The sequence below is a fragment of the Procambarus clarkii genome, chromosome 75, assembly GCF_040958095.1.
Source record: "Procambarus clarkii isolate CNS0578487 chromosome 75, FALCON_Pclarkii_2.0, whole genome shotgun sequence".
NCBI lineage: Eukaryota > Metazoa > Arthropoda > Malacostraca > Decapoda > Cambaridae > Procambarus > Procambarus clarkii.
This window is the reverse complement of record NC_091224.1, coordinates 20,135,314-20,162,813: the sequence shown is the minus strand read 5'-3', so window position 1 is coordinate 20,162,813 and position 27,500 is coordinate 20,135,314. Positions and strand designations below refer to the sequence as shown.

The window sequence follows — 27,500 nt, the reverse complement described above, 5'->3', positions numbered from 1 at the left end:
CAACTACCAGGCCTACCAACTACCCCCTTCTTCCTCGCCCTTAGTACCAGGCCTACCAACCTTCCCAACCTCCTCAGAACTGAGACCTGAAACTATCCCACTGAATCGTCTCAAGGATTCCACCTTCCAAATCTAGAGAACTTATGTTCTTACACCAATCTTTGTTCTTTCACCAATCTTTGTTCTTGCACCAATCTCAACCAATGAATCTCTTTCCTTCCCTCAAATTCTCTCTCTCTCTCTCTCTCAGTCTTCCCTCTTCGTCGAAAGACCTCAACCTCTTCCCTTCTTCCCATAGACCCGTGCTACCTAACCGCCTCATTAAATCTAACGAGATGGGGGTTGGTATTTCCTTTTTCTGACTCCAGGCAGAGAGAGAGAGAGGCTGGAAAGATGCTCTGAGTAGGTTCCAGCGGCTTATTCCAACCGCTGGAATATCCAGAGGCTTATTCCAGCGGTATATATATATATATATATATATATATATATATATATATATATATATATATATATATATATATATATATATATATATATATATTAGTATTGTTATTCTAAGATGTTATTTAGGTTATTTGAATGGTTGAAAAGTTGAATAGATGTAATATGAGGTTTAATGTTCCACAGTTTCTGTTAGAAAGCGAGAGAGAGAGAGAGAGAGAGAGAGAGAGAGAGAGAGAGAGAGAGAGAGAGAGAGAGAGAGAGAGAGAGAGAGAGAGAGAGAGAGAGAGAGAGGGAGGGAGGGAGGGAGGGAAAGGGAAGGAGGTTAATGATAGGATGAAATATAAAGATATTTTTATTACATAAGAAAAGATTTTGGAATGGTGGTGGCCAAATATATCAATAGAGACATTTGTGATAGTAATGGCCGCGGGAGAGAGGGAGATAGAGAGAGATGTGATGATGCGGGAGATGGAGATGATAAGCTAATGGTTAGTAAGGGAGAGGCGGAGATGATGGTAATGGTAATAAGAGGAGGCATAGATGATAGTACGGAAGTTGTAACATCTTTCTGTGTCTCATTTAAGTCTTGGTTTCCACCTGAGACACCTTTATCTGTGTCCCATATTAATATGCCTCCCGGCTCGTTTATCTTATATAAATTCCCTCGGGTATTTTTCATGTTGTGATCATATCTACTCGGTTTCTGCACTCGTGTGAAGAGTCATCTCATTTTGTGTAAGTGCTGTAAATGGTAGAGTTAAGCTCCGGGATCTTTGAACAGCTGGAGGCGAAGATGTTGAGAGGAAATGTAGATGTTTATCTCTTAGAATAAGATAGCTTCGGCTATCACTTCCTTTTGTCCGGTCGTGATGGTCAAGCAGATTAAGGCGTCCTGTAGTTACCAGTGGCGTTGCTCCTGGGAGTATGGGTTCGAGTCACTTCTGGGGTGAGTTTTCAGTCGCATATAGTCCTGGGGACCATTCAGGCTTGTTCGCATCTCTTAGAATGTTTGGTAATATGTTTATTGTTTGTGATGTGTTTATATGTATTTATTAACACGATGAGTGAGAATAGCTTGAGCTACCTCATCCCTTTGTGTGTATTTTACCTCAATAAACTTATTTCAATTTCAATTTCAATTTCAAGATGTTGAACAAGGTGTTGAACATCCACCTGGATATCTAAGATGAACACGATGAACGAGGATAACAAATAGACTGTTCAACCAGAGGGGCAAAAACACCCTCTTATACAAGGCCAAGACGACGAGATATGGAACCATGTCGTTAATAACCCCCGAAAAGCATCGTTCACTTGAGGTTATCTTGAGATGATTTCGGGGCTTTAGTGTCCCCGCGGCCCGGTCCTCGACCAGGCCTCCACCCCCAGGAAGCAGCCCGTGACAGCTGACTAACACCCAGGTACCTATTTACTGCTAGGTAACAGGGGCATTCAGGGTGAAAGAAATTTTGCCCATTTGTTTCTGCCTCGTGCGGGAATCGAACCCGCGCCACAGAATTACGAGTCCTGCGCGCTATCCACCAGGCTACGAGGCCCCTCACGGGCAAAAATCACCGTTAAATTGCCGTGACATTAACCTAGACCGTTGATTTGAAACGCATGATGGACAGAGACGCTAAATTAAAAAGTTTGTGAATAAATTGAGCGTGTGAGTGAGGCGGCTCAGCGTTGAAGAAGTTAACCTTTGCCTTTCACTAGAAATTGAAGGGACGACGACGTTTCGGTCCGTCCTGGACCATTCTCAATCGACTTGAGAATGGTCCAGGACGGACCGAAACGTCGTCGTCCCTTCAATTTCTAGTGTGTGGTCTGGTCAACATACTTCAGCCACGTTATTGTGACTCATCGCCTGCATAACCTTTCCTTATTAAGCCCACTCAATAGCACGGTCGACAGAGCTGGGTCCAGGGTTCGAGTCTCCTAGAACTCAGGTGATTGGATGGTAAAGAGGAAACTACCCAATTTGCGCGAGTAGGAACTCAGTTCAACCTCTGATGGGAAGAAGCTAGATAAAAGGACCACTGTAGTGCTGTCGGAGATAATATTAGAATTCAAATAAAAAAACAAAAAACTATGGACTGCTCAGACTCTAGCTGTTGGCACCCTGCACTCGAAGGGAACCCCAGAAATTGACGTTTATGTGATAATGGATTAAGTGTAATTTCGTCTTTTTTTTTGGGGGGGGGGGTGGGGCGACTTTGGGTGTATTTCATAATCTGTGTATTTCCCTATTTTACATTTTTTATGTATTTCTGGGGCCTGAAATGTTATGTGAGTCTCGTTCTGGTTTGGCCCTGTTACTTATGTAATTTTAACTGTATTTTAGCGCTGTATTTTGTGTAGGTGTATTGTGTTGTAGGATTGTTGTCACGTATTGTTGTATTTCCGGTGTTCTCGTGTATTTTTCCACAGCTTTCATGATTTAAATACACCGTTTTAATAATATAAATTATATATAATATAATATAACTTTAATTATATAAATTTAATAAATACACCGAATTATAATACCAGGGGTCTGTATTTCTAATATTTGTGCCTAGCTGAACTTACTCAGCTAGGGTGGAAGCTGAGTATAAGCTGAGTATAACCTGAGTATAACCTGAGTATAAGCTGAGTATAAGCTAAGTATAAGTTGAGTATAAGTTGAGTATAACCTGAGTATAACCTGAGTATAAGCTGAGTATAAGTTGAGTATAAGTTGAGTATAAGCTGAGTATAAGTTGAGTATAACCTGAGTATAACCTGAGTATAAGCTAAGTATAAGTTGAGTATAAGTTGAGTATAACCTGAGTATAACCTGAGTATAAGCTGAGTATAAGCTAAGTATAAGTTGAGTATAACCTGAGTATAACCTGAGTATAAGCTGAGTATAAGCTGAGTATAAGCTAAGTATAAGTTGAGTATAACCTGAGTATAACCTGAGTATAACCTGAGTATAAGCTGAGTATAAGTTGAGTATAAGTTGAGTATAAGCTGAGTATAAGTTGAGTATAACCTGAGTATAACCTGAGTATAAGCTAAGTATAAGTTGAGTATAAGTTGAGTATAACCTGAGTATAACCTGAGTATAAGCTGAGTATAAGCTAAGTATAAGTTGAGTATAAGTTGAGTATAACCTGAGTATAACCTGAGTATAAGCTGAGTATAAGCTAAGTATAAGTTGAGTATAACCTGAGTATAACCTGAACATGTCTGTGTATTCTGTTGGGTTTTCTTTAATCTTGTATGTATACCGCTTTGTGTTGCGTGTGTGTATAGTTTTGTACGGCACTGTATTGTGGTCTTTGTATGATGCGTTTTCTTGTATGTTGTGTATTTTGTAACTCATTTTCATGTACCGTGTTGTGTTTGATTGGTATTGATGGGCGCTCAAGGGATGTTTGTTGTTGACGGCTGCATATTTAGTACTGGGTCTAACGTAGGTTGGTTTATAGCTTTTGGGAAGCTCCTTTGAGTTTGCTAACCTGGAGGTGTGTGTGTGTGTGTGTGTGTGTGTGTGTGTGTGTGTGTGTGTGTGTGTGTGTGTGTGTGTGTGTGTGTGTGTGTGTGTGTGTGTGTGTGTGTGTACTCACCTAGTTGTGCTTGCGGGGGTTGAGCTATGGCTCTTTGGTCCCGCCTCTCAACTGTGTGTGTGTGTGTGTGTGTGTCTTCTGTAATTTCGTATTGATTTATTGTACTCACCTAATTGTGCTTGCGGGCGTTGAGCTCTGGCTCTTTGGTCCCGCCTCTCAAATGATGCATGGTTAGTTGAGTGTGAGTGCGTTGGTGTGCACGTGCGTGTGAGAGAGAAATATCTCGTTTCTGCTCCATTATATATTCATATGAACGTGAAGGATGTTCATTCCCCTTTCTTACTCCTTTTCCATCCTTCTTCCTTCAGAGATTTACAACCCGTTGACCTAGGTAAGGGTGAACTATTAATAACACCGCCTGACCCTCCATAAGGGGCGACGGAACGTTACGTTATCCGTGACGAACTGGTCTTAGATCGAGAGACCTCCTTGCAGATCACTACGCAACACAGGGACGCGATAAGATGCTATATTGCTCTGATGCAGCGAGAGAAACTCGGGCCAGATTCATGAAACAGTTACGGAAACACTTAAGAAACTGTACATCATTTCTCAATCTTTGGCAGTTTTGTTTACAATTATTAAACAGTCCCCGCGGCCTGGTCGAGGACCGGGCCGCGGGGACACTAAAAACCCCGAAATCATCTCAAGATTACCTCAAGATAAGATTGATATAGAGTAAAGCTCAGATTAGGTACGATGTTTAGCCAATGTTGGCAGTTTGCAATTCGTGGGGTGAAGCATTTATGGAGCTGGGATTCGAACCGGGGACGGGAACGAAGCACTGCTCGAGACACATAGCACATTCTTCAGCAGCTGTGAGTCGTCCATATAGTTTTTGTTTCTAATTTACAGTCACAAACAGCGGCTGGGTTTAGAAGACCATTGGGCTATTGTATTATGAGGGGAGACTGTGCCTCGAATGCTTCGAGACTGTATCCCGCCAAACACACACTGAAACTACGACGTTGGTACAACGTTCGAACAAGTTTTAACACCTCCTAACCAGTTATAACAACCAATGTATCGAGTTGTAACAACGTTCTAATACGTAATAAACACGTTAAGCCAAGATGTAACAACTTTATTACAAATTGTAACAAGCGGAAAATAGACAGTTTCGGTTTGTGTTTCCAGGGTAGGTCTCGAAGCATCTGGTACGAGTCCTTGAGATGCTTCAAGACCTCGAACCAAGAGATAGGAAGTTACCAGCTCGACCTTAAACACAGTTCCCTCATTTAGTGACCAGACGCGGGCTTGCGGTCACCGCGAAAACTACCTCTCCTGGACGATTCAGTAGTTTAGCTTCGTTATGAATCGTTACGGTGGTCGATAATATATCTATATTCCCTGGTGAATATATAGTGGACGCCGGAAAATCACTTTGGTTGCTATAGTTTATAGTACTCACCTATATGTGCTTGCGGGGGTTGAGCTCTGGCTCTTTGGTCCCGCCTCTCAACCGTCAATCAACTGGTGTACAGGTTCCTGAGTCTATTGGGCTCTTATCATATCTACACTTGAAACTGTTTATGGAGTCAGCCTCCACCACATCAGGGGAAGTGAAGAGCGTTGGATGAAATAACGAGTTTTTGTTTGTTGTTAATGATGGTGATTAGCGTTAGCACCTGTCGTTAGTGAATAGTGACTAACACCATGAATTCTTTACAGGGACACACCCGCGCGGGCCTCAAACTTCTGACTGACCCGGTAAGTGTTGCTCATTTGAGTCTTAGACGGTAGAGGAGTAATTTTAAAATGTCTCGCTTGTTAGCTTTGGTATTATTGTGCCCAATAGGTGTGTTTTTTTAACAGCTTGTGCGCTTAAAAATCTGAGCGCCTTCGCTATCCTCGGTACAGATGGACCCGCTTGTCATCTCACCACTGCACGTAAGGTAAGGGGGCAGGTACTGTGATTTATACAGTATCTGTCTGGGATGCTCCCGGACGCAGGTTCGAATCCTTGTCACGACCCTTGTGGATTTGTTCATTGGATGTATCACGTTAGTGTGATTTCTGTGTGTACTGTAATTTATACTTTTCTCTAGGTAATACAAGACTCGTTAGTACAAGAGTTACCTTACCTTGAGGTTACCTTGAGGTGCTTCCGGGGCTTTGCGTCCCCGCGGCCCAGTCGTCGAGTGTGTATATCTTTATTCGTGATTCATTACTTTCGCGTATTGTGTGTATTTTTATTCGTAATTGAGTACTTTCGTATTTCGTGTATATAATTCCTTTCTCAATTGAGTACTTATAAACGTTTCATGTGTATATTTAACTCTAATTCCTATTTGACGCTTCAACGTCACAAGACGTAAATTAACGATGTTTTCTGCATGTTTGGTGTTGATCGCTCTAGACCCACAACACACGAACAACGTCGCTACAACGTTCGAACAAGTCTTATAACACCTAACAAGTTGTAACAGCCAATATAGCAAGTTGTAACAACGGTTGAAGATGTCGTAAGAGCGTTATACCAATTTGTAACAGGTCTATTACAAGCTGTAACAAGGGGAATATAGGGACAGTTACGCTTTTATGTTTGCAAGGTATATATATATATATATATATATATATATATATATATATATATATATATGCGAACAAGCTTGAATGGTCCCCAGGACTATATGCAACTGAAAACTCACACCCTAGAAGTGACTCGAACCCATACTGATTAAGGCGTCCTGTACATACCAGTTGCGTTGCTCCTGGCAGTATGGGTTCGAGTCACTTCTGGGGTGTGAGTTTTCAGTTTATATATATATATATATATATATATATATATATATATATATATATATATATATATATATATATATATATATATATATATATATATATATATATATATATGTGTGTGTTTGCAGGGATATATATATATGCACCAGACAGGGGGTTTAATAAGTCAGCTTTTTTTCTGGAAACAAACGCAGTTATGAATATATTCTCCAGTATATAATATATATTTTTGTTTGGCGGTCGGACAAAAAATAAATGTCGTTTGTTACAAGTATGAAAAATTCCTTCTATTGTTCGGTCGAGGATGTCGGGAATTGACGTATTGATGTAGGGGGGATAGAGAGTACTTGTTATATTAGCTCGATGGGGAGATGGGGGGGGAGGAGGGTCTATTTGATGTTGATTGATTGATTGATGAAGATTAAGCCACTACAAAGGCACGGGCATGAATAGCCCCATAGATGGTATATAGATGCTTGGAAGGGAAGGAAACTATGGAGAAAGTGCCAAGCCAGTACGACTATATAGCACTCGGATCAGAATAAGGATTTGGGATGGGACGGGGGAGGAAGGAATGGTGCCCAACCACTTGGGGACGGTCGGGGATTGAACGCCGACCTGCATGAAGATAGATCTTCGGTCCTGTAGCATCTTGAAGTGTGTCTGGGTCACTATCATGTCAATAGTTGATCGTTATTTTGATATTAATTTCTATATGTTAATAAGTAGATAGATTTCTATATGTTAATAAGTAGATAGATTTCTATATGTTAATAATTAGAATGTTATTACACAGTTAATATCACAGTAAAAACATTGTATCCCATAGGATAAGGAAAATAACTAAATTATCCCAAATGGGGTAAAAATGATTTTTTTTAATGAAGGCTAACAAAAATGTTACAAATCAAAGTATATATTTTTATATTAGTGAGTTGTGGTGCAAAATAACGTAGCTGCGTTGTGCGTTAGTGGGGATAGGCTCTTTAGCAAGGGAGGCTAGGCCCACCAGCCTGGATAAGGGAGGCTAGGCCCACCAGCCTGGATAAGGGAGGCTAGGCCCACCAGCCTGGATAAGGGAGGCTAGGCCCACCAGCCTGGATAAGGGAGGCTAGGCCCACAAGCCTGGATAAGGGAGGCTAGGCCCACCAGGCAGGATAAGGCCCCTCGAGGCCGTATTAATCTACCCAACTGCGCGCCAGCTGATCCTTGTAAGTCCTGGTGGATTTCGGATATTAACTTGGCTCCCGGCCTCTGAGGCGACCAGTTCGGGAACTTGACTCTGGTAACTTGAGTAATAAGTGGCGTCTCCGTGGCTGAAGTGGCTCAGGGTTGCTCATATGGCTGGAGAGAGGGGGAGGGATGGCTGGTGTGTAGATGGAAGATTGGGGGGGGGTGTATTTATGGGTGTTGGGGGGGGGAGGCTATTGAGCTAGACACAAGGTAAGGTGTGTGTATGTTTGTGTGTGTGTATGAGTGTGTGTGTGTGTGTGTTTACTAGTTGTGTTTACTAGTTGTGTTTTTACGGGGGTTGAGCTTTGCTCTTTCGGCCCGCCTCTCAACTGTCAATCAACTGTTTACTAACTGCTTTTTTTTTTTTTTTTTTTTTTTTTTGTGTGTGTGTGTGTGTGTGTGTGTGTGTGTGTACTCACCTAATGGTACTCACCTAATTGTGCTTGCGGGGGTTGAGCTCTGGCTCTTTGGTCCCGCCTCTCAACCGTCAATCAACAGGTGTACAGATTCCTGAGCCTATTGGGCTCTTATCACATCTACACTTCAAACTGTGTATGGAGTCAGCCTCCACCACATCACTTCCTAATGCATTCCATTTGTCAACCACCCTTGACACTGAAAAAGTTCTTTCTAATATCTCTGTGGCTCATTTGGGCACTCAGTTTCCACCTGTGTCCCCTTGTGCGTGTGCACCTTGTGTTAAATAGCCTGTCTTTATCTACCCTATCAATTCCCTTGAGAATCTTGAATGTGGTGATCATGTCCCCCCTAACTCTTCTGTCTTCCAGCGAAGTGAGGTTTAATTCCCATAGTCTCTCCTCGTAGCTCATACCTCTCAGCTCGGGTACTAGTCTGGTGGCAAACCTTTTAACCTTTTCCAGTTTAGTCTTATCCTTGACTAGATATGGACTCCATGCTGGTGCTGCATACTCCAGGATTGGCCTGACATATATGGTATACAAAGTTCTGAAGGATTCCTTACACAAGTTTCTGAATGCCGTTCTTATGTTTGCCAGCCTGGCATATGCCGCTGATGTTATCCTCTTGATATGTGCTGCAGGAGACAGGTCTGGCGTGATATCAACCCCCAGGTCTTTTTCTCTCTCAGAACTCATGAAGAATTTCATCTCCCAGATGATACCTTGTATCTGGTCTCCTGCTCCCTACCCCTATCTTCATTACAATACATTTGCTTGGGTTAAACTCTAACAACCATTTGTTCGACCATTCCTGCAGCTTGTCCAGGTCTTCTTGAAGCCTCAAGCTGTCCTCCTCTGTCTTAATCCTTCTCCTCTTGTCTTCCTCTTGTCTTAATCCGTGTGTGTGTGTGTGTGTATGTGTGTGTTGTAAAATCAATACATGTGTTTCTATAATTATATATGAGTAAACATCTCGAACGGGGGGGGGGGGGTAGGGGTTGTACGACGTCTTGAAGTAAATTCATATAACAGGAATTCTTAACAACGTGATAGAACCCTTCTCGTGATAATCTCAGTCTCGTGCAGTGGAGAAAATCCCTAATTACCGCCCACCAGCAATATTGTGCCGACATAATTATACGTGTGTTGACCCTTATCACTGGCTCATCATATTCATCTTCAGCTGTAATCATCAAGTTGTTGAACCAATCGTGTAGTTGGTCAGGGACACCACCACCAGTATAGATATCCTCACTATTGTAGGTAATTACTCTGATGCATCCTATTCAACTTGTCACTGTATTTACCATATCAAACAGCGTGTGCGTGCGTGTGTGTGTGTGTGTGTGTGTGTGTGTGTGTGTGTGTGTGTGTGTGTGTGTGTGTGTTTGGCTGATAGACCATATCAGACAGTGTGTGTGTGTGTGTGTTTGATTATTAATGTAAATATTTACGTTAGTCTGAATGGTCGAGAGATGTGTGGGAGATATGAGCGCGGCATCCCTGATGAACCTCCTCTTGTGCTTGGGGCGACGTGATTGAGGTCTATTATGTAGTTCTCTATCAACGAGAATTCGTTTTATTTTTAATGACTGTGATGTACAAACGGTAGGTATGTAGATTTTCATTTCATTCCTTTTTAGTCATTTTTTATGCACCTTGCATACCCATCCTGTGGGTGGTGGTGGACCCCATACCCATCCTGTAGGTGGTGGTGGACCCCATACCCATCCTGTGGGTGGTGGTGGACCCCATACCCATCCTGTAGGTGGTGGTGGACCCCATACCCATCCTGTGGGTGGTGGTGGACCCCATACCCATCCTGTAGGTGGTGGTGGACCCCATACCCATCCTGTGGGTGGTGGTGGACCCCATACCCATCCTGTGGGTGGTGGTGGACCCCATACCCATCCTGTGGGTGGTGGTGGACCCCATACCCATCCTGTGGGTGGTAGTGGTGGACCCCATACCCATCCTGTGGGTGGTGGTGGACCCCATACCCATCCTGTGGGTGGTGGTGGTGGACCCCATACCCATCCTGTGGGTGGTGGTGGACCCCATACCCATCCTGTGGGTGGTGGTGGACCCCATACCCATCCTGTGGGTGGTGGTGGACCCCATACCCATCCTGTAGGTGGTGGTGGACCCCATACCCATCCTGTGGGTGGTGGTGGTGGACCCCATACCCATCCTGTGGGTGGTGGTGGACCCCATACCCATCCTGTGGGTGGTGGTGGACCCCATACCCATCCTGTGGGTGGTGGTGGACCCCATACCCATCCTGTGGGTGGTGGTGGTGGACCCCCATACCCATCCTGTAGGTGGTGGTGGACCCCATACCCATCCTGTGGGTGGTGGTGGTGGACCCCATACCCATCCCGTGAGTGGTAGTGGACCCCATACCCATCCTGTGGATGGTGGTGGTGGACCCCATACCCATCCTGTGGGTGGTGGTGGACCCCATACCCATCCTGTGGGTGGTGGTGGTGGACCCCATACCCATCCTGTGGGTGGTGGTGGTGGACCCCATACCCATCCTGTGGGTGGTGGTGGACCCCATACCCATCCTGTGGGTGGTGGTGGTGGACCCCATACCCATCCCGTGAGTGGTAGTGGACCCCATACCCATCCTGTGGATGGTGGTGGTGGACCCCATACCCATCCTGTGGGTGGTGGTGGACCCCATACCCATCCTGTGGGTGGTGGTGGTGGACCCCATACCCATCCTGTGGGTGGTGGTGGTGGACCCCATACCCATCCTGTGGGTGGTGGTGGACCCCATACCCATCCTGTGGGTGGTGGTGGACCCCATACCCATCATGTGGGTGGTTGTGGACCCCATACCCATCCCGTGGGTGGTGGTGGACCCCCATACCCATCCTGTAGGTGGTGGTGGACCCCATACCCATCCTGTGGGTGGTGGTGGTGGACCCCATACCCATCCTGTGGGTGGTGGTGGTGGACCCCATACCCATCCTGTGGGTGGTGGTGGACCCCATACCCATCCTGTGGGTGGTGGCGGACCCCATACCCATCCTGTGGGTGGTGGTGAACCCCATACCCATCCCGTGGGTGGTGGTGGACCCCATACCCATCCCGTGGGTGGTGGTGGACCCCCATACCCATCCTGTAGGTGGTGGTGGACCCCATACCCATCCCGTGGGTTGTGGTCGACCCCATACCCATCCCATGTGGGGGCTGGAAGACATGAGTTAGGGGAGACATGTTTACCACGTAAGAAATCCTAAGGGGAATTGATTGGACAGACACGTAATGGAGTCAGACTCTTAAACTATTCTAGCTTACAGTATCCGACAGTCACACTCTCAAGTCTTCGCAGCTCTAGCGTCGTAATCCCAAGGACCCGGGTTCGATTCCCGAGACAAGAGTTAAATGGACAGTTTCTTTCACCCAATGGCCCTGTTCCTCTTAGCAATAAATAGGCACCTGGACGTTAGACAGCCGACAGTTAGCTCTTGGACCCCGCCTTTCTAACAGCTCAATCTTACAGGCACAAATAGTAAATACATACACGCGCGCGCGCGCACGCTCGCACCACGTCGAACATCAAAGGAAGAGCCGCATAGGAAGCTTCCATTAATATCAGGAGGATATAATGTACCCTTTTGCCTCCTCATGAATATATCCGACTGAAGTCCATAACGCAACTAATTAACGAGTACATAACGAATGATGTGGGGGGGGGGTGTAGCATGTATTAGGCTTAACGAGCAGATAACGAATAAATGGGAGCTATCTTGTGTAAAGCTTAATTACCTACGTTATCTCAAGAGACAATATCTCGCGTGACGAGTCATAGTTGAGAGCATCGTGTTGGAAGGCCTGATGGCTGAGTGGACAGCGATAGGGATTCGTAGTCCTGAGGTTCCGCGTTCGATTCCCGTTGGTGGAAACAAATGGCAAGAGTTTCTTTCACCCTGATATGTTCACCTAGCAGTAAATAGGTACCTGGGAGTTAGACAGCTGCTACGGGCTGCTTCCTAGGAGGTGTGTAACAAAAAGGAGACCTGGTCGAGGACCGGGCCGCGGGGACGCTTAGCCCCGAAATCACCTCAAGAAGAAAACTGCTTGAAATGGACACATATGGTAGTTTCTGTATAAATAAATTTAGGATTAATTGTATATAAATTGAAGAGGAGGATAAATGTTTTCTATCAAGCATGAATAGAATCACAAAATACGAATAAATAAGACGAATTATTCATCATAAGAGGATTTAATCAGGCTTCACCAACGGCTATTCGACAAACGATGCCATTGCAACATTGAATATATATATATATATATATATATATATATATATATATATATATATATATATATATATATACGCTAGAGCGAGCCACAACGACAATAAGATTAGTCACACAGTACCGACAGACTATGAACAAATAGTTTGTTGGTATTTAGTGTCGGTCCATGGTGTAGTGTACCGACAGACTATAAGACATCGCGACAAGTTCAAGTATGTTTATTGAGATAAGAAAGAAATACATCTCTAAGGGATAGAGTAGCTTAGGCTATTTCTACCTCGACGCGACAAAACCATTCCAAAAAATCCTCGAGACGTCACGTGTCGGTATAGCCGACGTAGCCGACAAGGTATAGCCGATAACCGACTCGCTATAGCTGATAGCCGACACGGTATAGCCGACGTAGCCGACACGGTATAGCCGACGTAGCCGACATGCTATAGCCGATAGCCGACACGGTATAGCCGATAGCCGACGTAGCCGACACGCTATAGCCGATAGCCGACACGGTATAGCCAATAGCCGACGTCGTGCGTCGCCACATGTCGGCTATACCGACACGTGACGACGTACGACTCGTATGAACGACAGGTCACGCATCAACCACGACAATAAACTCCTTCAGGACGCGAGTTCGTTGAGCGAGGCGCCCCTCCCGCCCTCTAAGGGGGGACCCTCATAAACCAGGAGAATTAAACCCGCGGACAACTTACGCTTCTCCGCGATACTCATAAAGCATATCATAAAAGTCACAGATTGTTGTTTGTGGAGTAAGGCGAGCTGCGTTTGGGGTGAGGCAGAAGGGAGAGAGAGCTATACGTCGCGTTGGATGAGGGAGAGGTAGCTATACGTCGCGTCGGATGAGGGAGAGAGAGCTGTATGTCGCGTCGGATGAGGGAGAGAGAGCTGTATGTCGCGTTGGATGAGGGAGAGAGAGCTATACGTCGCGTCGGATGAGGGAGAGAGAGCTGTATGTCGCGTTGGATGAGGGAGAGAGAGCTATACGTCGCGTCGGATGAGGGAGAGAGAGCTATATGTCGCGTCCGATGAGGGAGAGGGAGCTATATGTCGCGTCGGATGAGGGAGAGGGAGCTATACGTCGCGTCGGATGAGGGAGAGGGAGCTGTATGTCGCGTCGGATGAGGGAGAGGGAGCTATACGTCGCGTCGGATGAGGGAGAGAGAGCTCTATGTCGCGTCCGATGAGGGAGAGAGAGCTGTATGTCGCGTTGGATGAGGGAGAGAGAGCTATATGTCGCGTCCGATGAGGGAGAGGGAGCTATATGTCGCGTTGGATGAGGGAGAGGGAGCTATATGTCGCGTCGGATGAGGGAGAGAGAGCTGTATGTCGCGTTGGATGAGGAAGAGGGAGCTATATGTCGCGTCGGATGAGGGAGAGAGAGCTATACGTCGCGTCGGAAGAGAGGAAGAGACATGGAAAGGGGAGATAAAGGCAGAAAAGGGAAGGGGGGAAAGATGTGTCTCGCTGTTAACAGGAAGGGAAAGATGTGTCTCGCTGTTAACAGGAAGGGAAAGATGTGTCTCGCTGTTAACAGGAAGGGAAAGATGTGTCTCGCTGTTAACAGGAAGGGAAAGCACAAATAAAACAGTAGAGGCAAAAATGAAAATTTCTATCCTTACCTGGATGACAATTTTGCACCAAGGAGAAAAGTTTAGATCATTAGAGTTTACGGTGCAACTTATATGTCAAGCTTCAAGCATATATTTGTGTATATGTTCATGACAGTCATTCGTGACACGGAGGAAACACGTTGCAAAGGCTCTTGTTGCAACGTTGCAAAGGCTCTTGTTGCAACGTTGCAAAGGCTCTTGTTGCAACGTTGCAAAGGCTCTTGATGCAACGTTGCAAAGGCTCTTGTTGCAACGTTGCAAAGGCTCTTGTTGCAATCCTCAACGATGTAGACAACACACACAGGCCAATTTGAAGCATTTGAAATGAATCCCGAACCACCACTGCCTCACCTAAAACGCAATAGGAGGATTGTATAGATAGAACTAGGTTATCTTGAGATGATTTCGGGGCTTTAGTGTCCCCGCAGCACCGGTCCTCGACCAGGCCTCCACCCCCAGGAAGCAGCCCGTGACAGCTGACTAACACCCAGGTACCTATTTTACTGCTAGGTAACAGGGGCATAGGGTGAAAGAAACTCTGCCCATTGTTTCTCGCCGGCGCCTGGGATCGAACCCAGGACCACAGGATCACAAGTCCAGCGTGCTGTCCGCTCGGCCGACCGCCTCACCTTACTTAAAACGCAATAGAAGGATTGTATAGATAGAACTAGGTGACTAATATTGCTCCTCTGCAGGATGAGTAGCGAAGAAAATCGACTATAGTGCCTGAAGAAGGTCTGTGAATGAAGCAGAGAATGAAGAAACAGTGGAGAGTGTGTTGAGAGACTGGGGGTCGCCTAGAGACCCCAGAGAGTATTGGAAAAAGAGAGAGACAATCTCAATCGCTTGGCTCTGGTAGTGTAGCAGCGGTAAAGGTCTGCCCAGAAACATTTTGGACGTTGTTATTGCGACAAATGTTGGTTCAGGGCACTTGGGGAAGATGGCAGGGCACACGAGGAATGACCTGGGAGCAACCAGAGTGCTCAAGAAACACACTAGACCAGTCTCTCGAGTGACAGCTGGCATATGACGTGTCAAGACCTGTCAAGACCTGTCACTTGCAACGGAATAAAATCAAGAACATGACAGATTCTTCATACGCAATGACAAACACAAATGTACCAATATTCTGAAACTGGAAATAAAATATTATAAATGAAATGAATAGACAAAAAATGTAGCATCCCCCCCATTGGTGGTAGGAAATAATGTTCCATTCATTATCTGTAAGAGAGAATGTTTGATTGAGGTTCGAGGCCAGACGCTAGACGCTAGTCTCACCCAACTCTGCAGGATGAATGGTCTGGGGTATCGAGCGGTCATAGACGGATCAGAGTCGGTCCTATTGTCCCTATTAAAATAGGGTTGGGGTCAAATAGTAACCCACACCTAATCGGTGGCCAACCGAGTCTCTAGATTTCTTCAATTTTCTGATAGAGATCAAACAACACTTCTGCGGCGTGAGGTTAGGGAGGAATGGGAGATATGATCGCCACGTACAAAATACTCGGTCGGATTGATAGGACAGACAGACAATTCGGCATATTACTAAAACTAGCAACACAGGTGAATGCAGTGAATAAATGAATGCATCTAGAAGTGAATGGTTGAAAGTGTCACTATTGCCTTCCTGTGGTGATCAGAGGGTAACCCACATCCAAGCACATACACACGCACATACATTGCTTGACCTGTATGTACACGTCAATACATACAGGTCAATACATACACCTGTATGTAGGCGAGTACTTCCATACGAGTAGACACAAATAATACATTGACAAAGAGCGTAGCCAATATTGAGGAGATAGAATAGGTGCCCCACTCCCCTACCCTGAGAGCCGGCAGCCAATATTGAGGAGATAGAATAGGTGCCCCACTCCCCTACCCTGAGAGCCGGCAACCAATATTGAGGAGATAGACTAGGTGCCCCACTCCCCTACCCTGAGAGCCGGCAGCCAATATTGAGGAGATAGAATAGGTGCCCCACTCCCCTACCCTGAGAGCCGGCAACCAATATTGAGGAGATAGACTAGGTGCCCCACTCCCCTACCCTGAGAGCCGGCAGCCAATATTGAGGAGATAGACTAGGTGCCCCACTCCCCTACCCTGAGAGCCGGCAGCCAATATTGAGGAGATAGACTAGGTGCCCCACTCCCCTACCCTGAGAGCCGGCAGCCAATATTGAGGAGATAGAATAGGTGCCCCACTCCCCTACCCTGAGAGCCGGCAGCCAATATTGAGGAGATAGACTAGGTGCCCCACTCCCCTACCCTGAGAGCCGGCAGCCACAGTATTCAACATTCAAGGAATACGGCAGAATAAGAGATTATCTGGAGATAACGCCGAGGTCCATGTCAACAGGAAATAGATGGAAAATGAAATAAACACTTTATGTATTAATTGAAGCTGACAGAAAGGGTGATAGAAATGATTTGTAGAGTTCTCTCTTGAACACTGAGAGAGACCAGTTATGCTCCTTATATGTACCTTACCTTGAGGTTACCTTGAGGTGCTTCCGGGGCTTAGTGTCCCCGCGGCCCGGTCGTCGACCAGGCCTCCTGTAGCGGGAGGGTGTTGAAAAGTCTTTGGGTCTTTGATGATAGATAGAGTATACTCTAAGTATATTCATTGCACCTGTGCTTTTCAATTCTATTTTGCACATCCTGCCATGCCTCCTGGTTTCATGTGATGTAATCTACATGTTTAGATTTGGAACCAACCCCTCTAATATTTTCCACGTGTATCATATATCTCTCTCGCCTGCGCTCTAGAGAGACCAGAGTTAAAACTTTTAATCGGCCCCAATAAGGATGACTTACAGAGGAGGATTCTAGATACAAGATATAAATAAGAATTTGACAAGGGGGATAAAGAGGCTGTAATGAAGATGGAGAACTTTAGAACCATAAGATGGAAGCTGGAGACACAGATGAACCAGGAGATGGAAGCTGGAGACACAGATGAACCATCAGATGGAAGCTGGAGACACAGATGAACCAGGAGATGGAAGCTGGAGACACAGATGAACCAAGAGATGGAAGCTGGAGACACAGATGAACCAGGAGATGGAAGCTGGAGACACAGATGAACCAGGAGATGGAAGCTGGAGACACAGATGAATCATCAGATGGAAGCTGGAGACATAGATGAACCAGGAGATGGAAGCTGGAGACACAGATGAATATCTTGTAAATCTTGTAAACTACAAGATTACCTCGACATGAATACAGTAAACATCTTGAAAATATTTACGACAATAAACAGGAAGAATGAGAACCATTTGCACTAACCAGGAGACAGAAAGGCGGGGCCAGCGATCTATAGCTCAACCCTATAAACACAACTAGGAAAGTACGTGCACACACACACACACACACACACACACACACACACACACACACACACACACACACACACACACACACACACACACACACACACACACACACACAAGATCTCTACGAGGCGGGACCAAAGAGCCAAAGCTCAACCCCCGCAAGCACAACTAGGTTAGTACACACACACACACACACACACACACACACACACACACACACACACACACACACACACACACACACACACACACACACACACACACAATCATCTCCGATACCAGCGTTAATTCTGATGGACTAATGGTGTTAATTACTCATCCTGATGGGCAGGGATGCCGTGAGTAATTAATACCATTTCGTTATAATCTCGCCGCCAATTAAACCATACAGGAAAACACAGGAAAAATCTCCATATGCCTCGTTGGCTTTATGTAAGAATTATGTTAAGAAATGACGTGAGGAAAGTCGAATTATTCCTTAAGGCTGTTTGTGATTTTTTTACATTGTATATTAACATTGGTATCGATTTTCAGTTCTAATTTATCCACTAATTCTATTTTTAACTTGAAGGTTTATTCTTAAGTGGTCTACAAGTCTGGACTAGCAGGGAGTTTGGGGGCTAGGGGTTCACCAGGGTCTACCAGCTGTCTCCTGAGCTGAGACAGTGATGGGCAGTGAAGTGGTCATTTGGGGAAACACTGTTTTCACTTTTAAGTGATTATTTAGTGTGGTGAAAGTTGGGAGTTTAAGACACCTGTGAGCCAGAGTTCTTGTGAGATTGTTCCTGATTGGAGATCTGTTGTGGCTGCTTTCTTCTTTCATCACGTCCTTCCGTCCCTATCTCTCTTCTCTCTTCTTTCCTCTCAGCCTCCTTCTCTCCCTCTCAGCCTCCTTCTCTCCCTCTCAGCCTCCTTCTCTCCCTCTCAGCCTCCTTCTCTCCCTCTCTGCCTCCTTATCTCCCTCTCTGCCTCCTTCTCTCCCTCTCAGCCTCCTTATCTCCCTCTCAGCCTCCTTCTCTCCCTCTCAGCCTCCTTCTCTCCCTCTCAGCCTCCTTCTCTCCCTCTCAGCCTCCTTCTCTCCCTCTCAGCCTCCTTCTCTCCCTCTCAGCCTCCTTCTCTCCCTCTCAGCCTCCTTCTCTCCCTCTCTGCCTCCTTATCTCCCTCTTTTGTTGTTTTAGATTCAGCTACTGGGAGCAAAACGTTCCAAGTAGCACGGGTTATGGTGAGCCCGTAGTGGACTTACCTGGCACAGTAGCGGGGCTGTAACTCTCTCTCTCTCTCTCTCTCTCTCTCTCTCTCTCTCTCTCTCTCTCTCTCTCTCTCTCTCTCTCTCTCTCTCTCTCTCTCTCTGACAATGAGGACTCCTCACATTCGACCCTCCCCCCTCCCTCCCTCCTCACTTAATGAGAGAAGGTGTGTCCCTTCGTTAACCTTTCAAACAGGTAGGAGAGAGGCAAGGGAAAGGGGGCAGTGGACGGCAAAGAAAAATTAAAGATGGTTTTATAAAGATGGAAAGATGATAACGAGACGGACTGAAGAAGATACAAAGAAGTGTTAACTAAAGAAAATAGACAGCTTAAACGGAGCAAAACACAATGGGAATAAAGATCAAAGAGACGGAAAGAAGGAGAGAGAGAGAGATTAAAAAAATGTTGAGAAGCTTGAAGATATTTTCCTAAAATATCAACTTCCCCTTCAGCGTTCTCTACGTAGACAAACTTCCAAAAGAGATGATATTAGCTGAGCCCATCGCAGCCCCCATACATGGGCCTCAGCCTGGCCATAATGGCCCTGCTGTACGGCACAGCGGGAGATGAGGGGGAGCAGCATCCATTCACCGACTGACCCTTTCAGCATCAGGGGCACCAAGCCTCTCTATGGTCACGACGAGCGCAGCATCCCTGATCACGACCATTGCTACGTATCCAGACACTATGGGAACAGCATTTCTGGCTACGAGATCAGCATCTTTGCCTACAGCATCAGTATCTCTGGCTACGAGATCAGCATCTCTGCCTACAGCATCAGTATCTCTGGCTACGAGATCAGCATCTCTGCCTACAGTATCAGTATCTCTGGCTACAGCATCAGTATCTTTGGCTACGAGATTAGTATCTCTGCCTACAAGATCAGGATCTCTGGCTACAGCATCAGTATCTCTGGCTACGAGATCAGCATCTGTGCCTACAACATCAGAGGCCAGATTCACGAAAACACTTACGCAAGCACTTACGAATGTTTACATCTTTCCTCAATCTTTGACGGCTTTGGTTACATTTATTAAACAGTTTACGAGCATGAAAACGTCCCATTTAACTGTTGTTATTGTTATAAACAGCCTCCTGGTGCTTCGGAGCTCATTAATTGTTTAATAACTGTAAACAAAGCCGACAAAGATTGAGAAAAGATGGACAGATTCGTAAGTGCTCGCGTAACTGCTTCGTGAATCTGGCCCCAGGATCTCTGGCTACGACAAGAGCCAGCATCCCTACCCACAACAATAGGGTAAATCAAGACGAAAAATTAGGGAAGGAAGATACATAAACTAGATTAAAAAAAAACAGAATATAATTGCCAGATTATTTAAAAAAAAGAAAGGGATGAGAGAAAGAAAAAGAAAGAAAGCTGATGGGAGATAATTAAATTGATGAGGGTGAAAAAATAGAACAATAACTCAGTTGAAAAAAAAATTCGGTGAGTATTAAAATTCTGTGTAATAATGACAATGATTAATGGGACGTCTATTGTAAAAAAATTTTGGGTGGGTTTCCGGAGGTGTTTTACGGTGATAATTAACTGGGAGCTAATATTAGGGAAAGATTATTCTCTGGGAGAGTTGAGGATTGAAGGGATGGAAGGGATAGGACGAGAGGTCAGATGGGTGGAATGGTGCATAGAATGGAATGGGTCGTGTGGGAAGGTATAATGGGATGGGTGTGGGTCATTTAGGAGAGAGATATATGTAATATATTTATATATCACACACAGAGAGATCACACTAACGTGATGCATCAAGTGAACAAATCCACAAGGGCCGTGACCCTTTTTAACCCTGTCGTAGCTCAGTCGATTAAGGCGGTGTCTGGGATGCTCCCAGACGCAGGTTCGAATCCTCGTCACGGCCCTTGTGGATTTGTATATATATATTTCTCATGAAGAAATAGATCTGCACTAATCAGCAAGAAATTCCTTCCCACACTTTTATCAGTTTATTCTATCTGAATTAAACAACCAAATCAAGCTTCATACTATACGTTTACGAACTTCAAGCTTCATAAACTTGAATACATTCCTACAATGACTACATTTATGAAACTGAAACAAATACAATTCTGTTGAGAGCCTGGAGCGGCCATTTTTAGTCCTGGATAATTTAAGTATTCACAATATTCATTAATGATCTTGGCACAAGTGCTAGCAGCAAATAGCCTTGTTGGATCAAGTTCTCACAAGTCAAGCCTGGCCTCAGGGCGGGCTTGGGGAGTATAAGACCTTCCAGGTTATACACTCCAGGTATACTCCATGTTGTATATTCCTGGAATATACTAGTCCTGGAAAGGTTGTGGCATTAAGTATGAGCAGCAATGTCCTGGAGGCAACGTACCAATCATCGGTTTGGGTTAGATAAGGATTAGATTAGATTAAATCTGGGTTAGATTACATCTGGGTTGAAAAAGTGGCAAATGAAGATCACTTTAGTCCACTTTCATAAGTCTCTAGACAAGGCCAAGAAAATGGTGGACAGTATTAACTCTGCAGCTTCAATATGAAGCAAATTCTCACCGTGAAAGAAATTTTGGAGTAAAGATTATTGAGGGCAATATTGACCCAAGATGTAAACTCGAGTTATAAGGTTCAAATGATCTTTGGTTCTGAATTTGTGGCGTTTGTGATGGGAAGGTTAGTTTGGTATCTCTCTCTCTCTCTCTCTCTCTCTCTCTCTCTCTCTCTCTCTCTCTCTCTCTCTCTCTCTCTCTCTCTCTCTCTCTCTCTCTCTCTCTCTCTCTCTCTCCCCTCTCCCTCTCCCTCTCCCTCTCCTCTCTCTCTCTCTCTCTCTCTCTCTCTCTCTCTCTCTCTCTCTCTCTCTCTCTCTCTCTCTCTCCCTCTCTCTCCCTCTCCCTCTCCCTCTCCCTCTCTCTCTCTCTCTCTCTCTCTCTCTCTCTCTCTCTCTCTCTCTCTCTCTCTCTCTCTCTCTCTCTCTCTCTCTCTCTCTCTCGTCCGCCCACTATTCGCCAAAGCCCGGAGTTAAATAGCGGCCGTCAACAGTCTAGACACCCCTGGACGGGGTCATTTATATTCAGAAATACATTTCAACTCCCTTGGTCTTCCTTGCTGACCGGTGCTTCCTGACCCTGAATGACCTCTTAACTGATCCTGACCCTGAATGACCTCTTAACTGATCCTGACCCTGAGTGACCTCATAACTGATCCTTCCTGACCCTGAATGACCTCTTAACTGATCCTGACCCTGAGTGACCTCATAACTGATCCTTCCTGACCCTGAGTGACCTCATAACTGATCCTTCCTGACCCTGAATGACCTCATAACTGATCCTTCCTGACCCTGAGTGACCTCATAACTGATCCTTCGACCTGGCTAACTCCTGATCCCTTCTCTGACTGACCCTCCCTCATCCTAGCTAACATCTGAATAGGGCTGACTTTTCATAGTAGCTAATCCCTAACAGTAGATAATCCCACACTCTAGTTGACCCCTAATCCTAGCTGACCCCTAATCCTAGCCTACCCGTGACCCTGGCTAATCTTTCACCCTTGCTAATCCCACACCTGCTTAGTATTTCTGGGACAGCAAACTAAGCTTCTCTTGACGCTGCGACACAGACGTCAAGGGGAAGCTTACTGGGCTGCCAGACCAAGCCACAGTCATCCTTCAAGGAGGACATAGAGGGTCCCCCTTGGGAGAGAGGATATGGGCACAGCAGGGCCGGATATCTGGCTGTTTATGGGGGCCTCCTTGCCCCAAAGCAGGTAAATGGGGGCCCCCTCCCTCTGGTCAGTGGGGCCATTTAAAGGCTAAACACGTTGATAGCTGGTGGGTCTACCCTAGTGATGGTGGGTCTACCCTGGTGATGGTGGGCCCTCCCTAGTGATGGTGGGCCCTCCCTAGTGATGGTGGGCCCTCCTGGAATTGGTGGGCCCCTCCCTAGTGATGGTGGGCCCTCCCTGGTGATAGTGGGCCCGGGGCCACGTCTTACTTGGCCCATTACGCAATCCGGCCCTGCATCACAGATATATCAGGGGCGTACTTTCAACTAATGGCCCTTATTTTGTACGCTATGGCCCCCAACGTTCAAAATACGGCGAACTGTGCAAAGAAGCCACTCACAAATATCCATGTTTTCTATACGTAGGTTGGTTGGGATAGGTGGGTTGTTTGGGCTCGTGTGTTTTAGTACCCTTTAATTTTGTATGTTGTGGCAAGAACGGACAGTAGCATGGATGTCAAGGCCGGGCTCGGGGGATTGAACTCTCGAAACCTTCTCCAGGTATACTCCAGGTGAGGCTGTTTGTACCTAATATGATTCTCCAGAATCCAGATTCTCTGGATCTGCCACTCCGTAACAATTACGACGTTTTAGCCAAAGCCAGAAACGTGTGTACTTATCAGAGCTCTCGAGTCCGATGCATAGAAAACGTAGATATTTTTGAGCCGTTTCTTAATAGGTTGCTTTTGAAACGTTGTCTTCGGATTCGTTGTCCTGAGGTTCCGGGTTCAATCCCCGGTGGAGGCGGAAACAAATTGAGCAGTTTTTTTTCACCCCTGATGCCTCCTGTTCACCTAGCAGTAAATAGGTACCTGGGAGTTAGACAGCTGCTACGTGCTGCTTCCTGGTGGGGTGTAACAAAATGGATGCCTGGTCGAGGACCGGGCCGCGGGGACGCTAAGCCCCGAAATCATCTCAATATAACCTTCACATCATAAGTATACAACGTAACAGGTATATTTTCAATAGTATACATTGCAATTTTCAGTGGCTAATCCCTTTTTTAATTGCAAAATTCGTGTACAAATGAACGTGGCTCGTTCCAGTCCTGCTGGGATTAAACTATGGGACAAAAGCCTTCTGGAAAGCAACCAAATTTCACCACACTTAATGAGAGACGGAAATGAGGCGGGGACATGATAACGACATACGAAATTCTCAGGGGAGTTTATGAATTTTATAGAGAATATTATCCCTATGAGATCAGGGATGGAAACCCGAGGCGCTGACAGAGTTATTAGAAGAAAACCCCAGTATTTGTCATAATAATTATATTATTATTAATAATTTTTATTTTAACAAATATACAGAAAAATAACATACAGTTTTGCTTATAATATACAGTAATTAATAATTATTACAATATATATTTAATAAGGTAATAAATTGAATGGATTATAGACAATAAAATCTAATTCAATAAACTTAAAAAAAATAGAAATGACTGTAAACGAGGGGGGGGGGGTAGTTAGGGGTTGTTAACTGTCTTAGTCAGCCATCAGCTGTCAACCATGAATGCCTACGGGCTCACCATAGCCCGTGCTACTTGGAACTTTATGTTCCAGGTAGCGAATCTTTAACAACAACAATGTCAACCATGCTGACACCTCAGCCCCTTTCCCTAGACATCCCCACAACGTACAAAATACAACCTACTAACCTCACCAGAAACGTACAACCCCAACCCACCCACCTAACCCCACCGATTCCTAGAAGACGGGAATATATGTGACGGTTAGTTTTTTTTTAATAGTACTCTGTAATTCGTCCGTTTGGGGGCTGTTAGGGTGAAAATGAGACGTGTTAAGAGAGCGGACGGCTTGACCCCGTGCACGGTACGTACACAGCTGGAGTGAGACATGGGGAAGGGGGAAGGCAGGGGATGGGCAAGGAGGGGAAGGCAGGGGATGGGCAAGGAGGGGAAGGCAGGGGATGGGCAGGGAGGGAAAGGCAGGGGATGGGAAGGGAGGGGAAAGGGGAAGGTAGGGGGAGGGGAAGGCAGTGGAAGGGGAAGGCAGGGAGGGGAAGGGCAGGGAGGGGAAAGGGGAAGGCAGGGAAGGTAGGGAAGGGAAGGCAGGCCCTAGAGAGAATGGTGATGATGGTAGTAATCTTGTTGGAGCAAAAACTTTGGCGCGGGTAGATCACTCTCTCCAGGAGGGTGGGGGGGGGGGGGGGAGGCAGACCATAGAAGGAGGAAGAGAAGAAGAAAAGATGATAGCTAAAGAGGCTGCAAGGAAAGAGGAACGGAACTAAACTGCTCCGCTGTTGTTGTTGGTAAAGATTCGCTACTTGGAACAAACAGTTCCAAGTAGCACGGGCTATGGTGAGCCCGTAGATACTAGGTCCTCAATCTGGACTACTGAATCAACCGGTTGAGGTCCTCAATCTCATCCGGTTGAGGACCACAAGGGGCTAACGACACTACAAACCAGACATGACAGGGCTTACAGGGCGCAAGAGCTTAAAGCTTAACAAGCCACGACTTAGGACAGAAAACAGGAGACTTTCTTTTATACATTGGGTTTCAAAACCCGTGAAATCACATACTGAAATATAAATGCCTAGTTCAAAATCAAGTTTTGAAAAAAAAAAATCTTCTAACAACGAGGGGAGACGTTTTGAAAAGACGCCGGCTTACTGTCCCAAGATTGACTGTCTCAAGATTGTCTAACTGATGAGCTCATCGCTATCTTTCCTAACGGTGAGGAATTGATTTAATTGTTTTAATTGCTAGCCTCAACCCTACCATAAATAAAAGTATTAACTCCCTACCTTTTGTAGAGTTAAATTAAAAAAGTTTTATTCCGTGTGCTGGCGACTGCCATCTGGCGCAGGGAATCGCCGCTCTTGTGGGGGGGAGAAAAACACCATATGTGGGGAACTGGAACTTTATTGCCGACGACCTTTTCCAGATTCCAGTCTTCTCAAATTCGAGAAATACTCATTCCAGACTGCCAGGGAGAGACAGAGCGCTGGAGATAGAGTCGAGAGAAGGTCGGTGATGGGTATAGAGCATCAGGAAGGTCAGGTAGTAGAAGGGAATGGGTTATGTATAAAAAAGGTCATGTATAGAAAAAATGTCATGTATAGAAAAAAGGTCATGTATAGAAAAAAGGTCATGTATAGAAAAAAGGTCATGTATAGAAAAAAGGTCATGTATAGAAAAAAGGTCATGTATAAGTCATGTATAAAAAAGGTCATGTATAAAAAAGGTCATGTATAAAAAAGGGTCATGTATAGAAAAAAGGTCATGTATAGAAAAAAGGTCATGTATAAGTCATGTATAAAAAAGGTCATGTATAAAAAAGGTCATGTATAAAAAAGATCATGTCATCATGAAATATACATGACCTATTAATAATATCAAAATATGATAGATAACCCATCAAGCAAGACGGTGTGTTAAATAGGTATATTCTTGTTCTGGGTTACGAGCGAGTGTCCCAGTTAAAATTTGGGATATTAAAGTTACCCACAACTACAGTGATAAGACCAATAAGAGACAACATTGCCCCATAAAAGGCATAGTTTTCATTGCAGGCGATGAGTCACAATAACGGGGCTAAAGTAAAGCACAATCGACTTGAGAATGGTCCAGGACGGACCGAAACGTCGTCGTCCCTTCACCTTCTAGTGTGTGGTCTGGTCAACATAGTTTATATATATATGTTTTTATATATACTCTATATATATTTATACTATATATATATTTATATAGTTTATATACATATAAGAAATATTTATGCAAGATATCTCAAAAAATTAATAATCTTGCCAACAGGTAATTACTGTTTTTTTATCTTGGTTAAAATTATAATTTGTCGTAGATTATAAAGTTATTATTTGTCTTAGATTATTCTAGTTACAACTTGTCTTAGATTATTCTAGTTACAACTTGTCTTAGATTATTCTAGTTATAACTTGTCTTAGATTATTCTAGTTATAACTTGTCTTAGATTATTCTAATTATAATTTGTCTTAGATTATTCTAGTTATAACTTGTCTTAGATTATTCTAGTTATAACTTGTCTTAGATTATTCTAGTTATAACTTGTCTTAGATTACAGAGGGGCCATTATAGACAGGTCTCTTGACCTCTACCTTGCGACCCTCCGCCTTATGCCAGGAGGTCGTGGCAGCCAAGAGCGGGGTTCGAACGGTGACACAAGACGACCCGAGTGTCTGTCAGTCTCCAAGAGACGCGAGGGCGAGGAGACAGAGACATGACAGAGGTGACAGGAGGTCATAGGAGATGAGCACTCTCGCTGGCGATCACTCCAAATGACAGGAAACGTCCCCCTCCGTTTTTTCTTTTTATGGCCAAACTTCTTCCAGTGTCGAGATTTTCCCCTCGCCAACTGGAGGCCTTAAAAAGGGGAAAGACAAGAGGGGAAGGGGGGACAAAGGGGGAATAATAGGGGGGATGTTCTGTGATGTAGAGGGGAAATATGATGCGACGAGGGGACTGGTTTTAAGGGGAGACAAGAGGAATGTGTCCGCTCTTCCGGAACATAATGGGTAAGGTCATCTGTATATTGTCGAGAAAGTGAAGGTGCTTGTAGCGCTGAAGTGGATGGGAGGGAGGGAGGTGTAAGGGGGGCTGGGAAGGGTATATATATATATATATGATGTAAGGGAAGAGGTAGGGAGAGGGATTAAATGGGTGGAAAAGGGTGCAGGAACAGATGATGATGGGTGGTGGAAGGAGAGAGAAAACAGAGGGATTTTTTTTCGTTTGTCATTTGTTGTGCATCGTATACCTATTCTTTGGAGGGTGGTGGACCCCCATACCTATCCCGTGGGCGGTGGTGG

General features: G+C 45.1%; 1 long non-coding RNA gene across 3 annotated transcripts in view; it reads left to right on the top strand.

The window, feature by feature from the left end:
- LOC138356884 (uncharacterized) overlaps window positions 1-27,500 on the top strand; it is a 229,451-nt gene that overhangs the window by 77,323 nt on the left and 124,628 nt on the right. For all 3 annotated transcript variants that reach the window (XR_011224673.1, XR_011224674.1, XR_011224672.1), the window contains one exon: window positions 5,712-5,750. This is a non-coding gene — a long non-coding RNA (uncharacterized lncRNA). The remainder of the gene's footprint in view (window positions 1-5,711; window positions 5,751-27,500) is intronic.